The sequence below is a fragment of the Phyllobates terribilis genome, unplaced genomic scaffold (genome assembly GCF_046119375.1).
Source record: "Phyllobates terribilis strain yellow unplaced genomic scaffold, ASM4611937v1 Scaffold_8__6_contigs__length_399053987, whole genome shotgun sequence".
Lineage (NCBI taxonomy): Eukaryota > Metazoa > Chordata > Amphibia > Anura > Dendrobatidae > Phyllobates > Phyllobates terribilis.
Genome location: NW_027362768.1, coordinates 345380084 through 345395662, shown reverse-complemented (window position 1 = coordinate 345395662; position 15579 = coordinate 345380084). Strand labels below are relative to the sequence as shown.

General features: G+C 45.3%; 12 non-coding genes across 12 annotated transcripts; all 12 read right to left on the bottom strand.

The window, feature by feature from the left end:
* Positions 1-504: 504 nt before the first annotated feature.
* LOC141159465 (U2 spliceosomal RNA) lies at positions 505-695 on the bottom strand. Its single transcript, XR_012249471.1, has one exon. It is a non-coding gene; the product is annotated as a U2 spliceosomal RNA (small nuclear RNA).
* Positions 696-1811: 1116 nt separating this feature from the next.
* Positions 1812-2002, bottom strand: LOC141160054 (U2 spliceosomal RNA). The gene has a single exon (XR_012250042.1). It is a non-coding gene; the product is annotated as a U2 spliceosomal RNA (small nuclear RNA).
* A 1112-nt stretch (positions 2003-3114) lies between these two features.
* Positions 3115-3305, bottom strand: LOC141159453 (U2 spliceosomal RNA). Its single transcript, XR_012249460.1, has one exon. It is a non-coding gene; the product is annotated as a U2 spliceosomal RNA (small nuclear RNA).
* Positions 3306-4420: 1115 nt separating this feature from the next.
* LOC141159861 (U2 spliceosomal RNA) lies at positions 4421-4611 on the bottom strand. Its single transcript, XR_012249855.1, has one exon. It is a non-coding gene; the product is annotated as a U2 spliceosomal RNA (small nuclear RNA).
* Positions 4612-5724: 1113 nt separating this feature from the next.
* LOC141159442 (U2 spliceosomal RNA) lies at positions 5725-5915 on the bottom strand. The gene has a single exon (XR_012249449.1). It is a non-coding gene; the product is annotated as a U2 spliceosomal RNA (small nuclear RNA).
* A 1116-nt stretch (positions 5916-7031) lies between these two features.
* LOC141159860 (U2 spliceosomal RNA) lies at positions 7032-7222 on the bottom strand. Its single transcript, XR_012249854.1, has one exon. It is a non-coding gene; the product is annotated as a U2 spliceosomal RNA (small nuclear RNA).
* Positions 7223-8338: 1116 nt separating this feature from the next.
* LOC141159430 (U2 spliceosomal RNA) lies at positions 8339-8529 on the bottom strand. The gene has a single exon (XR_012249437.1). It is a non-coding gene; the product is annotated as a U2 spliceosomal RNA (small nuclear RNA).
* Positions 8530-9645: 1116 nt separating this feature from the next.
* LOC141159419 (U2 spliceosomal RNA) lies at positions 9646-9836 on the bottom strand. Its single transcript, XR_012249426.1, has one exon. It is a non-coding gene; the product is annotated as a U2 spliceosomal RNA (small nuclear RNA).
* Positions 9837-10957: 1121 nt separating this feature from the next.
* LOC141159858 (U2 spliceosomal RNA) lies at positions 10958-11148 on the bottom strand. Its single transcript, XR_012249853.1, has one exon. It is a non-coding gene; the product is annotated as a U2 spliceosomal RNA (small nuclear RNA).
* Positions 11149-12267: 1119 nt separating this feature from the next.
* LOC141159408 (U2 spliceosomal RNA) lies at positions 12268-12458 on the bottom strand. The gene has a single exon (XR_012249415.1). It is a non-coding gene; the product is annotated as a U2 spliceosomal RNA (small nuclear RNA).
* A 1114-nt stretch (positions 12459-13572) lies between these two features.
* Positions 13573-13763, bottom strand: LOC141159566 (U2 spliceosomal RNA). The gene has a single exon (XR_012249570.1). It is a non-coding gene; the product is annotated as a U2 spliceosomal RNA (small nuclear RNA).
* A 1121-nt stretch (positions 13764-14884) lies between these two features.
* On the bottom strand, positions 14885-15075 carry LOC141159397 (U2 spliceosomal RNA). Its single transcript, XR_012249404.1, has one exon. It is a non-coding gene; the product is annotated as a U2 spliceosomal RNA (small nuclear RNA).
* Between the last annotated feature and the right edge of the window lie 504 nt (positions 15076-15579).

The following is a 15579-nucleotide window of genomic DNA, read 5'->3' as shown; positions in this document are numbered from 1 at the left end:
CAGAGGGAGACAACGTTTCAGAAAAGGCATTGTAGCAAACCAAAAAAGAAATTTTAAGCGCAGCAGAGTAACCAGCTCACATACCTGTTAGCTCAGGTGAGTTTAAAAGGCTGCTGTTGATAACAAGGGCATTTGCTAAATAGATGGTGTGTGTGCAACAATATACTGAAAGGTCAATTATATTGTGCAGCTTATCTCACCACCTGTAGTTATTTAGGTGAAAGCTCCAAAATGCTTGCCTAATATGTCTGTTTATCCAAAAGGAAGTATAGAGGGAGAGCTAGATAGATAGCATTGCATTACATTACATGGCAATGCAATGCACAGTTGCTGAAGTTGAACCAAAATGAGCTTGTCATCTGGCTTCTGCAACTTTTAACATGAAAAATCCAATGAGGAGAAGAAAAGCAAAGCCAAAGAGTCCATCCCAAAATCCGACAAACAAGCCAAATGAACAAAAAGCATTGAATTCAATTCTTTCTGATTTTAGAAACTGCATTAAAGAAGGGGTGCACCGGTCCTGGAGATACTGCAATACCAGGTCAATGCGTGGAGTGGACAGAGCAAGCTCTTTTTCCATCTCCCTGTTCTAAAAATCCATTTAATATATGGTCCCCAGATAGGGGACGTATCAGATATTAAACTGATAAGAACAGATACTACACTTGATCTTAGCCAAAAGGCCGAGAAGCGATAACCAGAATTGGTTTCCGACTACGGTGCCACCCAAGGATTCTGAAAAGTCCATTTGTGGAGATGGCCACCTGGACTCCCGTTAAGAAGACATGCTGTCAACCTCTAGATCCCTCACATGCCTGCACTTTTCGGCTTGCTGCTGCTGCAATCCACGCGTTTTAGATCTGCATAACTCCACCTCTTTTAGCACAGTACCCTCAACCCCCGGCTGTTCCCACCCGCCTCAACACCGTTGGAAGGGAGGAGAACCAATTAAGGCGGGGGGGGGGGTGGAACGAGCAGCTGTCTACCCTTAGCAGGAGGGTTGCTGATTAATTACCTCTCCTGCTGCTGCTGCTGCTGGCTATCCAGCAGCAGACTGAAGGTGGCTGCTGCTGTGCGCAGGTATATAAAGGCTCAGAGCCTATTATGACACGCGCAGCCAGCGTTCCATTGCCACATTCCGTCTACTGCAGGCGGGATACCTGGATGGCTGAATGTCACTGAGAAGCTCACAGAGACCGCCATAAGCAACAGTTTAAAAGAATGCCACAGACTAATCAACCAAACTTTTTGGGTTGGTTTCTCTTTTATAGTCTGCAGGCATTAAATGAAAGAAGTCAGTGTTCCAGCAGAGGGAGACAACGTTTCAGAAAAGGCATTGTAGCAAACCAAAAAAGAAATTTTAAGCGCAGCAGAGTAACCAGCTCACATACCTGTTAGCTCAGGTGAGTTTAAAAGGCTGCTGTTGATAACAAGGGCATTTGCTAAATAGATGGTGTGTGTGCAACAATATACTGAAAGGTCAATTATATTGTGCAGCTTATCTCACCACCTGTAGTTATTTAGGTGAAAGCTCCAAAATGCTTGCCTAATATGTCTGTTTATCCAAAAGGAAGTATAGAGGGAGAGCTAGATAGATAGCATTGCATTACATTACATGGCAATGCAATGCACAGTTGCTGAAGTTGAACCAAAATGAGCTTGTCATCTGGCTTCTGCAACTTTTAACATGAAAAATCCAATGAGGAGAAGAAAAGCAAAGCCAAAGAGTCCATCCCAAAATCCGACAAACAAGCCAAATGAACAAAAAGCATTGAATTCAATTCTTTCTGACTTTAGAAACTGCATTAAAGAAGGGGTGCACCGGTGCTGGAAATACTGCAATACCAGGTCAATTCGTGGAGTGGACAGAGCAAGCTCTTTTTCCATCTCCCTGTTCTAAAAATCCATTTAATATATGGTCCCCAGATAGGGGACGTATCAGATATTAAACTGATAAGAACAGATACTACACTTGATCTTAGCCAAAAGGCCGAGAAGCGATAACCAGAATTGGTTTCCGACTACGGTGCCACCCAAGGATTCTGAAAAGTCCATTTGTGGAGATGGCCAGCTGGACTCCCGTTAAGAAGACATGCTGTCAACCTCTAGATCCCTCACATGCCTGCACTTTTCGGCTTGCTGCTGCTGCAATCCACGCGTTTTAGATCTGCATAACTCCACCTCTTTTAGCACAGTACCCTCAACCCCCGGCTGTTCCCACCCGCCTCAACACCGTTGGAATGGAGGAGAACCAATTAAGGCGGGGGGGGGGTGGAACGAGCAGCTGTCTACCCTTAGCAGGAGGGTTGCTGATTAATTACCTCTCCTGCTGCTGCTGCTGGCTGTCCAGCAGCAGACTGAAGGTGGCTGCTGCTGTGCGCAGGTATATAAAGGCTCAGAGCCTATTATGACACGCGCAGCTAGCGTTCCATTGCCACATTCCGTCTACTGCAGGCGGGATACCTGGATGGCTGAATGTCACTGAGAAGCTCACAGAGACCGCCATAAGCAACAGTTTAAAAGAATGCCACAGACTAATCAACCAAACTTTTTGGGTTGGTTTCTCTTTTATAGTCTGCAAGCATTAAATGAAAGAAGTCAGTGTTCCAGCAGAGGGAGACAACGTTTCAGAAAAGGCATTGTAGCAAACCAAAAAAGAAATTTTAAGCGCAGCAGAGTAACCAGCTCACATACCTGTTAGCTCAGGTGAGTTTAAAAGACTGCTGTTGATAACAAGGGCATTTGCTAAATAGATGGTGTGTGTGCAACAATATACTGAAAGGTCAATTATATTGTGCAGCTTATCTCACCACCTGTAGTTATTTAGGTGAAAGCTCCAAAATGCTTGCCTAATATGTCTGTTTATCCAAAAGGAAGTATAGAGGGAGAGCTAGATAGATAGCATTGCATTACATTACATGGCAATGCAATGCACAGTTGCTGAAGTTGAACCAAAATGAGCTTGTCATCTGGCTTCTGCAACTTTTAACATGAAAAATCCAATGAGGAGAAGAAAAGCAAAGCCAAAGAGTCCATCCCAAAATCCGACAAACAAGCCAAATGAACAAAAAGCATTGAATTCAATTCTTTCTGATTTTAGAAACTGCATTAAAGAAGGGGTGCACCGGTCCTGGAGATACTGCAATACCAGGTCAATGCGTGGAGTGGACAGAGCAAGCTCTTTTTCCATCTCCCTGTTCTAAAAATCCATTTAATATATGGTCCCCAGATAGGGGACGTATCAGATATTAAACTGATAAGAACAGATACTACACTTGATCTTAGCCAAAAGGCCGAGAAGCGATAACCAGAATTGGTTTCCGACTACGGTGCCACCCAAGGATTCTGAAAAGTCCATTTGTGGAGATGGCCACCTGGACTCCCGTTAAGAAGACATGCTGTCAACCTCTAGATCCCTCACATGCCTGCACTTTTCGGCTTGCTGCTGCTGCAATCCACGCGTTTTAGATCTGCATAACTCCACCTCTTTTAGCACAGTACCCTCAACCCCCGGCTGTTCCCACCCGCCTCAACACCGTTGGAAGGGAGGAGAACCAATTAAGGCGGGGGGGGGGTGGAACGAGCAGCTGTCTACCCTTAGCAGGAGGGTTGCTGATTAATTACCTCTCCTGCTGCTGCTGCTGCTGGCTGTCCAGCAGCAGACTGAAGGTGGCTGCTGCTGTGCGCAGGTATATAAAGGCTCAGAGCCTATTATGACACGCGCAGCCAGCGTTCCATTGCCACATTCCGTCTACTGCAGGCGGGATACCTGGATGGCTGAATGTCACTGAGAAGCTCACAGAGACCGCCATAAGCAACAGTTTAAAAGAATGCCACAGACTAATCAACCAAACTTTTTGGGTTGGTTTCTCTTTTATAGTCTGCAGGCATTAAATGAAAGAAGTCAGTGTTCCAGCAGAGGGAGACAACGTTTCAGAAAAGGCATTGTAGCAAACCAAAAAAGAAATTTTAAGCGCAGCAGAGTAACCAGCTCACATACCTGTTAGCTCAGGTGAGTTTAAAAGGCTGCTGTTGATAACAAGGGCATTTGCTAAATAGATGGTGTGTGTGCAACAATATACTGAAAGGTCAATTATATTGTGCAGCTTATCTCACCACCTGTAGTTATTTAGGTGAAAGCTCCAAAATGCTTGCCTAATATGTCTGTTTATCCAAAAGGAAGTATAGAGGGAGAGCTAGATAGATAGCATTGCATTACATTACATGGCAATGCAATGCACAGTTGCTGAAGTTGAACCAAAATGAGCTTGTCATCTGGCTTCTGCAACTTTTAACATGAAAAATCCAATGAGGAGAAGAAAAGCAAAGCCAAAGAGTCCATCCCAAAATCCGACAAACAAGCCAAATGAACAAAAAGCATTGAATTCAATTCTTTCTGATTTTAGAAACTGCATTAAAGAAGGGGTGCACCGGTCCTGGAGATACTGCAATACCAGGTCAATTCGTGGAGTGGACAGAGCAAGCTCTTTTTCCATCTCCCTGTTCTAAAAATCCATTTAATATATGGTCCCCAGATAGGGGACGTATCAGATATTAAACTGATAAGAACAGATACTACACTTGATCTTAGCCAAAAGGCCGAGAAGCGATAACCAGAATTGGTTTCCGACTACGGTGCCACCCAAGGATTCTGAAAAGTCCATTTGTGGAGATGGCCAGCTGGACTCCCGTTAAGAAGACATGCTGTCAACCTCTAGATCCCTCACATGCCTGCACTTTTCGGCTTGCTGCTGCTGCAATCCACGCGTTTTAGATCTGCATAACTCCACCTCTTTTAGCACAGTACCCTCAACCCCCGGCTGTTCCCACCCGCCTCAACACCATTGGAAGGGAGGAGAACCAATTAAGGCGGGGGGGGGGTGGAACGAGCAGCTGTCTACCCTTAGCAGGAGGGTTGCTGATTAATTACCTCTCCTGCTGCTGCTGCTGCTGGCTGTCCAGCAGCAGACTGAAGGTGGCTGCTGCTGTGCGCAGGTATATAAAGGCTCAGAGCCTATTATGACACGCGCAGCCAGCGTTCCATTGCCACATTCCGTCTACTGCAGGCGGGATACCTGGATGGCTGAATGTCACTGAGAAGCTCACAGAGACCGCCATAAGCAACAGTTTAAAAGAATGCCACAGACTAATCAACCAAACTTTTTGGGTTGGTTTCTCTTTTATAGTCTGCAGGCATTAAATGAAAGAAGTCAGTGTTCCAGCAGAGGGAGACAACGTTTCAGAAAAGGCATTGTAGCAAACCAAAAAAGAAATTTTAAGCGCAGCAGAGTAACCAGCTCACATACCTGTTAGCTCAGGTGAGTTTAAAAGGCTGCTGTTGATAACAAGGGCATTTGCTAAATAGATGGTGTGTGTGCAACAATATACTGAAAGGTCAATTATATTGTGCAGCTTATCTCACCACCTGTAGTTATTTAGGTGAAAGCCAAAATGCTTGCCTAATATGTCTGTTTATCCAAAAGGAAGTATAGAGGGAGAGCTAGATAGATAGCATTGCATTACATTACATGGCAATGCAATGCACAGTTGCTGAAGTTGAACCAAAATGAGCTTGTCATCTGGCTTCTGCAACTTTTAACATGAAAAATCCAATGAGGAGAAGAAAAGCAAAGCCAAAGAGTCCATCCCAAAATCCGACAAACAAGCCAAATGAACAAAAAGCATTGAATTCAATTCTTTCTGATTTTAGAAACTGCATTAAAGAAGGGGTGCACCGGTCCTGGAGATACTGCAATACCAGGTCAATGCGTGGAGTGGACAGAGCAAGCTCTTTTTCCATCTCCCTGTTCTAAAAATCCATTTAATATATGGTCCCCAGATAGGGGACGTATCAGATATTAAACTGATAAGAACAGATACTACACTTGATCTTAGCCAAAAGGCCGAGAAGCGATAACCAGAATTGGTTTCCGACTACGGTGCCACCCAAGGATTCTGAAAAGTCCATTTGTGGAGATGGCCACCTGGACTCCCGTTAAGAAGACATGCTGTCAACCTCTAGATCCCTCACATGCCTGCACTTTTCGGCTTGCTGCTGCTGCAATCCACGCGTTTTAGATCTGCATAACTCCACCTCTTTTAGCACAGTACCCTCAACCCCCGGCTGTTCCCACCCGCCTCAACACCGTTGGAAGGGAGGAGAACCAATTAAGGCGGGGGGGGGGGTGGAACGAGCAGCTGTCTACCCTTAGCAGGAGGGTTGCTGATTAATTACCTCTCCTGCTGCTGCTGCTGCTGGCTGTCCAGCAGCAGACTGAAGGTGGCTGCTGCTGTGCGCAGGTATATAAAGGCTCAGAGCCTATTATGACACGCGCAGCCAGCGTTCCATTGCCACATTCCGTCTACTGCAGGCGGGATACCTGGATGGCTGAATGTCACTGAGAAGCTCACAGAGACCGCCATAAGCAACAGTTTAAAAGAATGCCACAGACTAATCAACCAAACTTTTTGGGTTGGTTTCTCTTTTATAGTCTGCAGGCATTAAATGAAAGAAGTCAGTGTTCCAGCAGAGGGAGACAACGTTTCAGAAAAGGCATTGTAGCAAACCAAAAAAGAAATTTTAAGCGCAGCAGAGTAACCAGCTCACATACCTGTTAGCTCAGGTGAGTTTAAAAGGCTGCTGTTGATAACAAGGGCATTTGCTAAATAGATGGTGTGTGTGCAACAATATACTGAAAGGTCAATTATATTGTGCAGCTTATCTCACCACCTGTAGTTATTTAGGTGAAAGCTCCAAAATGCTTGCCTAATATGTCTGTTTATCCAAAAGGAAGTATAGAGGGAGAGCTAGATAGATAGCATTGCATTACATTACATGGCAATGCAATGCACAGTTGCTGAAGTTGAACCAAAATGAGCTTGTCATCTGGCTTCTGCAACTTTTAACATGAAAAATCCAATGAGGAGAAGAAAAGCAAAGCCAAAGAGTCCATCCCAAAATCCGACAAACAAGCCAAATGAACAAAAAGCATTGAATTCAATTCTTTCTGATTTTAGAAACTGCATTAAAGAAGGGGTGCACCGGTCCTGGAGATACTGCAATACCAGGTCAATTCGTGGAGTGGACAGAGCAAGCTCTTTTTCCATCTCCCTGTTCTAAAAATCCATTTAATATATGGTCCCCAGATAGGGGACGTATCAGATATTAAACTGATAAGAACAGATACTACACTTGATCTTAGCCAAAAGGCCGAGAAGCGATAACCAGAATTGGTTTCCGACTACGGTGCCACCCAAGGATTCTGAAAAGTCCATTTGTGGAGATGGCCAGCTGGACTCCCGTTAAGAAGACATGCTGTCAACCTCTAGATCCCTCACATGCCTGCATTTTTCGGCTTGCTGCTGCTGCAATCCACGCGTTTTAGATCTGCATAACTCCACCTCTTTTAGCACAGTACCCTCAACCCCCGGCTGTTCCCACCCGCCTCAACACCGTTGGAAGGGAGGAGAACCAATTAAGGCGGGGGGGGGGGTGGAACGAGCAGCTGTCTACCCTTAGCAGGAGGGTTGCTGATTAATTACCTCTCCTGCTGCTGCTGCTGCTGGCTGTCCAGCAGCAGACTGAAGGTGGCTGCTGCTGTGCGCAGGTATATAAAGGCTCAGAGCCTATTATGACACGCGCAGCCAGCGTTCCATTGCCACATTCCGTCTACTGCAGGCGGGATACCTGGATGGCTGAATGTCACTGAGAAGCTCACAGAGACCGCCATAAGCAACAGTTTAAAAGAATGCCACAGACTAATCAACCAAACTTTTTGGGTTGGTTTCTCTTTTATAGTCTGCAGGCATTAAATGAAAGAAGTCAGTGTTCCAGCAGAGGGAGACAACGTTTCAGAAAAGGCATTGTAGCAAACCAAAAAAGAAATTTTAAGCGCAGCAGAGTAACCAGCTCACATACCTGTTAGCTCAGGTGAGTTTAAAAGGCTGCTGTTGATAACAAGGGCATTTGCTAAATAGATGGTGTGTGTGCAACAATATACTGAAAGGTCAATTATATTGTGCAGCTTATCTCACCACCTGTAGTTATTTAGGTGAAAGCTCCAAAATGCTTGCCTAATATGTCTGTTTATCCAAAAGGAAGTATAGAGGGAGAGCTAGATAGATAGCATTGCATTACATTACATGGCAATGCAATGCACAGTTGCTGAAGTTGAACCAAAATGAGCTTGTCATCTGGCTTCTGCAACTTTTAACATGAAAAATCCAATGAGGAGAAGAAAAGCAAAGCCAAAGAGTCCATCCCAAAATCCGACAAACAAGCCAAATGAACAAAAAGCATTGAATTCAATTCTTTCTGATTTTAGAAACTGCATTAAAGAAGGGGTGCACCGGTCCTGGAGATACTGCAATACCAGGTCAATGCGTGGAGTGGACAGAGCAAGCTCTTTTTCCATCTCCCTGTTCTAAAAATCCATTTAATATATGGTCCCCAGATAGGGGACGTATCAGATATTAAACTGATAAGAACAGATACTACACTTGATCTTAGCCAAAAGGCCGAGAAGCGATAACCAGAATTGGTTTCCGACTACGGTGCCACCCAAGGATTCTGAAAAGTCCATTTGTGGAGATGGCCACCTGGACTCCCGTTAAGAAGACATGCTGTCAACCTCTAGATCCCTCACATGCCTGCACTTTTCGGCTTGCTGCTGCTGCAATCCACGCGTTTTAGATCTGCATAACTCCACCTCTTTTAGCACAGTACCCTCAACCCCCGGCTGTTCCCACCCGCCTCAACACCGTTGGAAGGGAGGAGAACCAATTAAGGCGGGGGGGGGGGTGGAACGAGCAGCTGTCTACCCTTAGCAGGAGGGTTGCTGATTAATTACCTCTCCTGCTGCTGCTGCTGCTGGCTGTCCAGCAGCAGACTGAAGGTGGCTGCTGCTGTGCGCAGGTATATAAAGGCTCAGAGCCTATTATGACACGCGCAGCCAGCGTTCCATTGCCACATTCCGTCTACTGCAGGCGGGATACCTGGATGGCTGAATGTCACTGAGAAGCTCACAGAGACCGCCATAAGCAACAGTTTAAAAGAATGCCACAGACTAATCAACCAAACTTTTTGGGTTGGTTTCTCTTTTATAGTCTGCAGGCATTAAATGAAAGAAGTCAGTGTTCCAGCAGAGGGAGACAACGTTTCAGAAAAGGCATTGTAGCAAACCAAAAAAGAAATTTTAAGCGCAGCAGAGTAACCAGCTCACATACCTGTTAGCTCAGGTGAGTTTAAAAGGCTGCTGTTGATAACAAGGGCATTTGCTAAATAGATGGTGTGTGTGCAACAATATACTGAAAGGTCAATTATATTGTGCAGCTTATCTCACCACCTGTAGTTATTTAGGTGAAAGCTCCAAAATGCTTGCCTAATATGTCTGTTTATCCAAAAGGAAGTATAGAGGGAGAGCTAGATAGATAGCATTGCATTACATTACATGGCAATGCAATGCACAGTTGCTGAAGTTGAACCAAAATGAGCTTGTCATCTGGCTTCTGCAACTTTTAACATGAAAAATCCAATGAGGAGAAGAAAAGCAAAGCCAAAGAGTCCATCCCAAAATCCGACAAACAAGCCAAATGAACAAAAAGCATTGAATTCAATTCTTTCTGATTTTAGAAACTGCATTAAAGAAGGGGTGCACCGGTCCTGGAGATACTGCAATACCAGGTCAATGCGTGGAGTGGACAGAGCAAGCTCTTTTTCCATCTCCCTGTTCTAAAAATCCATTTAATATATGGTCCCCAGATAGGGGACGTATCAGATATTAAACTGATAAGAACAGATACTACACTTGATCTTAGCCAAAAGGCCGAGAAGCGATAACCAGAATTGGTTTCCGACTACGGTGCCACCCAAGGATTCTGAAAAGTCCATTTGTGGAGATGGCCACCTGGACTCCCGTTAAGAAGACATGCTGTCAACCTCTAGATCCCTCACATGCCTGCACTTTTCGGCTTGCTGCTGCTGCAATCCACGCGTTTTAGATCTGCATAACTCCACCTCTTTTAGCACAGTACCCTCAACCCCCGGCTGTTCCCACCCGCCTCAACACCGTTGGAAGGGAGGAGAACCAATTAAGGCGGGGGGGGTGGGGGGGTGGAACGAGCAGCTGTCTACCCTTAGCAGGAGGGTTGCTGATTAATTACCTCTCCTGCTGCTGCTGCTGCTGGCTGTCCAGCAGCAGACTGAAGGTGGCTGCTGCTGTGCGCAGGTATATAAAGGCTCAGAGCCTATTATGACACGCGCAGCCAGCGTTCCATTGCCACATTCCGTCTACTGCAGGCGGGATACCTGGATGGCTGAATGTCACTGAGAAGCTCACAGAGACCGCCATAAGCAACAGTTTAAAAGAATGCCACAGACTAATCAACCAAACTTTTTGGGTTGGTTTCTCTTTTATAGTCTGCAGGCATTAAATGAAAGAAGTCAGTGTTCCAGCAGAGGGAGACAACGTTTCAGAAAAGGCATTGTAGCAAACCAAAAAAGAAATTTTAAGCGCAGCAGAGTAACCAGCTCACATACCTGTTAGCTCAGGTGAGTTTAAAAGGCTGCTGTTGATAACAAGGGCATTTGCTAAATAGATGGTGTGTGTGCAACAATATACTGAAAGGTCAATTATATTGTGCAGCTTATCTCACCACCTGTAGTTATTTAGGTGAAAGCTCCAAAATGCTTGCCTAATATGTCTGTTTATCCAAAAGGAAGTATAGAGGGAGAGCTAGATAGATAGCATTGCATTACATTACATGGCAATGCAATGCACAGTTGCTGAAGTTGAACCAAAATGAGCTTGTCATCTGGCTTCTGCAACTTTTAACATGAAAAATCCAATGAGGAGAAGAAAAGCAAAGCCAAAGAGTCCATCCCAAAATCCGACAAACAAGCCAAATGAACAAAAAGCATTGAATTCAATTCTTTCTGATTTTAGAAACTGCATTAAAGAAGGGGTGCACCGGTCCTGGAGATACTGCAATACCAGGTCAATTCGTGGAGTGGACAGAGCAAGCTCTTTTTCCATCTCCCTGTTCTAAAAATCCATTTAATATATGGTCCCCAGATAGGGGACGTATCAGATATTAAACTGATAAGAACAGATACTACACTTGATCTTAGCCAAAAGGCCGAGAAGCGATAACCAGAATTGGTTTCCGACTACGGTGCCACCCAAGGATTCTGAAAAGTCCATTTGTGGAGATGGCCAGCTGGACTCCCGTTAAGAAGACATGCTGTCAACCTCTAGATCCCTCACATGCCTGCACTTTTCGGCTTGCTGCTGCTGCAATCCACGCGTTTTAGATCTGCATAACTCCACCTCTTTTAGCACAGTACCCTCAACCCCCGGCTGTTCCCACCCGCCTCAACACCGTTGGAAGGGAGGAGAACCAATTAAGGTGGGGGGGGGGGTGGAACGAGCAGCTGTCTACCCTTAGCAGGAGGGTTGCTGATTAATTACCTCTCCTGCTGCTGCTGCTGCTGCTGGCTGTCCAGCAGCAGACTGAAGGTGGCTGCTGCTGTGCGCAGGTATATAAAGGCTCAGAGCCTATTATGACACGCGCAGCCAGCGTTCCATTGCCACATTCCGTCTACTGCAGGCGGGATACCTGGATGGCTGAATGTCACTGAGAAGCTCACAGAGACCGCCATAAGCAACAGTTTAAAAGAATGCCACAGACTAATCAACCAAACTTTTTGGGTTGGTTTCTCTTTTATAGTCTGCAGGCATTAAATGAAAGAAGTCAGTGTTCCAGCAGAGGGAGACAACGTTTCAGAAAAGGCATTGTAGCAAACCAAAAAAGAAATTTTAAGCGCAGCAGAGTAACCAGCTCACATACCTGTTAGCTCAGGTGAGTTTAAAAGGCTGCTGTTGATAACAAGGGCATTTGCTAAATAGATGGTGTGTGTGCAACAATATACTGAAAGGTCAATTATATTGTGCAGCTTATCTCACCACCTGTAGTTATTTAGGTGAAAGCTCCAAAATGCTTGCCTAATATGTCTGTTTATCCAAAAGGAAGTATAGAGGGAGAGCTAGATAGATAGCATTGCATTACATTACATGGCAATGCAATGCACAGTTGCTGAAGTTGAACCAAAATGAGCTTGTCATCTGGCTTCTGCAACTTTTAACATGAAAAATCCAATGAGGAGAAGAAAAGCAAAGCCAAAGAGTCCATCCCAAAATCCGACAAACAAGCCAAATGAACAAAAAGTATTGAATTCAATTCTTTCTGATTTTAGAAACTGCATTAAAGAAGGGGTGCACCGGTCCTGGAGATACTGCAATACCAGGTCAATGCGTGGAGTGGACAGAGCAAGCTCTTTTTCCATCTCCCTGTTCTAAAAATCCATTTAATATATGGTCCCCAGATAGGGGACGTATCAGATATTAAACTGATAAGAACAGATACTACACTTGATCTTAGCCAAAAGGCCGAGAAGCGATAACCAGAATTGGTTTCCGACTACGGTGCCACCCAAGGATTCTGAAAAGTCCATTTGTGGAGATGGCCACCTGGACTCCCGTTAAGAAGACATGCTCTCAACCTCTAGATCCCTCACATGCCTGCACTTTTCGGCTTGCTGCTGCTGCAATCCACGCGTTTTAGATCTGCATAACTCCACCTCTTTTAGCACAGTACCCTCAACCCCCGGCTGTTCCCACCCGCCTCAACACCGTTGGAAGGGAGGAGAACCAATTAAGGCGGGGGGGGGTGGAACGAGCAGCTGTCTACCCTTAGCAGGAGGGTTGCTGATTAATTACCTCTCCTGCTGCTGCTGCTGCTGGCTGTCCAGCAGCAGACTGAAGGTGGCTGCTGCTGTGCGCAGGTATATAAAGGCTCAGAGCCTATTATGACACGCGCAGCCAGCGTTCCATTGCCACATTCCGTCTACTGCAGGCGGGATACCTGGATGGCTGAATGTCACTGAGAAGCTCACAGAGACCGCCATAAGCAACAGTTTAAAAGAATGCCACAGACTAATCAACCAAACTTTTTGGGTTGGTTTCTCTTTTATAGTCTGCAGGCATTAAATGAAAGAAGTCAGTGTTCCAGCAGAGGGAGACAACGTTTCAGAAAAGGCATTGTAGCAAACCAAAAAAGAAATTTTAAGCGCAGCAGAGTAACCAGCTCACATACCTGTTAGCTCAGGTGAGTTTAAAAGGCTGCTGTTGATAACAAGGGCATTTGCTAAATAGATGGTGTGTGTGCAACAATATACTGAAAGGTCAATTATATTGTGCAGCTTATCTCACCACCTGTAGTTATTTAGGTGAAAGCTCCAAAATGCTTGCCTAATATGTCTGTTTATCCAAAAGGAAGTATAGAGGGAGAGCTAGATAGATAGCATTGCATTACATTACATGGCAATGCAATGCACAGTTGCTGAAGTTGAACCAAAATGAGCTTGTCATCTGGCTTCTGCAACTTTTAACATGAAAAATCCAATGAGGAGAAGAAAAGCAAAGCCAAAGAGTCCATCCCAAAATCCGACAAACAAGCCAAATGAACAAAAAGCATTGAATTCAATTCTTTCTGATTTTAGAAACTGCATTAAAGAAGGGGTGCACCAGTCCTGGAGATACTGCAATACCAGGTCAATGCGTGGAGTGGACAGAGCAAGCTCTTTTTCCATCTCCCTGTTCTAAAAATCCATTTAATATATGGTCCCCAGATAGGGGACGTATCAGATATTAAACTGATAAGAACAGATACTACACTTGATCTTAGCCAAAAGGCCGAGAAGCGATAACCAGAATTGGTTTCCGACTACGGTGCCACCCAAGGATTCTGAAAAGTCCATTTGTGGAGATGGCCACCTGGACTCCCGTTAAGAAGACATGCTGTCAACCTCTAGATCCCTCACATGCCTGCACTTTTCGGCTTGCTGCTGCTGCAATCCACGCGTTTTAGATCTGCATAACTCCACCTCTTTTAGCACAGTACCCTCAACCCCCGGCTGTTCCCACCCGCCTCAACACCGTTGGAAGGGAGGAGAACCAATTAAGGCGGGGGGGGTGGGGGGGTGGAACGAGCAGCTGTCTACCCTTAGCAGGAGGGTTGCTGATTAATTACCTCTCCTGCTGCTGCTGCTGCTGGCTGTCCAGCAGCAGACTGAAGGTGGCTGCTGCTGTGCGCAGGTATATAAAGGCTCAGAGCCTATTATGACACGCGCAGCCAGCGTTCCATTGCCACATTCCGTCTACTGCAGGCGGGATACCTGGATGGCTGAATGTCACTGAGAAGCTCACAGAGACCGCCATAAGCAACAGTTTAAAAGAATGCCACAGACTAATCAACCAAACTTTTTGGGTTGGTTTCTCTTTTATAGTCTGCAGGCATTAAATGAAAGAAGTCAGTGTTCCAGCAGAGGGAGACAACGTTTCAGAAAAGGCATTGTAGCAAACCAAAAAAGAAATTTTAAGCGCAGCAGAGTAACCAGCTCACATACCTGTTAGCTCAGGTGAGTTTAAAAGGCTGCTGTTGATAACAAGGGCATTTGCTAAATAGATGGTGTGTGTGCAACAATATACTGAAAGGTCAATTATATTGTGCAGCTTATTTCACCACCTGTAGTTATTTAGGTGAAAGCTCCAAAATGCTTGCCTAATATGTCTGTTTATCCAAAAGGAAGTATAGAGGGAGAGCTAGATAGATAGCATTGCATTACATTACATGGCAATGCAATGCACAGTTGCTGAAGTTGAACCAAAATGAGCTTGTCATCTGGCTTCTGCAACTTTTAACATGAAAAATCCAATGAGGAGAAGAAAAGCAAAGCCAAAGAGTCCATCCCAAAATCCGACAAACAAGCCAAATGAGCAAAAAGCATTGAATTCAATTCTTTCTGATTTTAGAAACTGCATTAAAGAAGGGGTGCACCGGTCCTGGAGATACTGCAATACCAGGTCAATGCGTGGAGTGGACAGAGCAAGCTCTTTTTCCATCTCCCTGTTCTAAAAATCCATTTAATATATGGTCCCCAGATAGGGGACGTATCAGATATTAAACTGATAAGAACAGATACTACACTTGATCTTAGCCAAAAGGCCGAGAAGCGATAACCAGAATTGGTTTCCGACTACGGTGCCACCCAAGGATTCTGAAAAGTCCATTTGTGGAGATGGCCACCTGGACTCCCGTTAAGAAGACATGCTGTCAACCTCTAGATCCCTCACATGCCTGCACTTTTCGGCTTGCTGCTGCTGCAATCCACGCGTTTTAGATCTGCATAACTCCACCTCTTTTAGCACAGTACCCTCAACCCCCGGCTGTTCCCACCCGCCTCAACACCGTTGGAAGGGAGGAGAACCAATTAAGGCGGGGGGGGGGTGGAACGAGCAGCTGTCTACCCTTAGCAGGAGGGTTGCTGATTAATTACCTCTCCTGCTGCTGCTGCTGCTGGCTGTCCAGCAGCAGACTGAAGGTGGCTGCTGCTGTGCGCAGGTATATAAAGGCTCAGAGCCTATTATGACACGCGCAGCCAGCGTTCCATTGCCACATTCCGTCTACTGCAGGCGGGATACCTGGATGGCTGAATGTCACTGAGAAGCTCACAGAGACCGC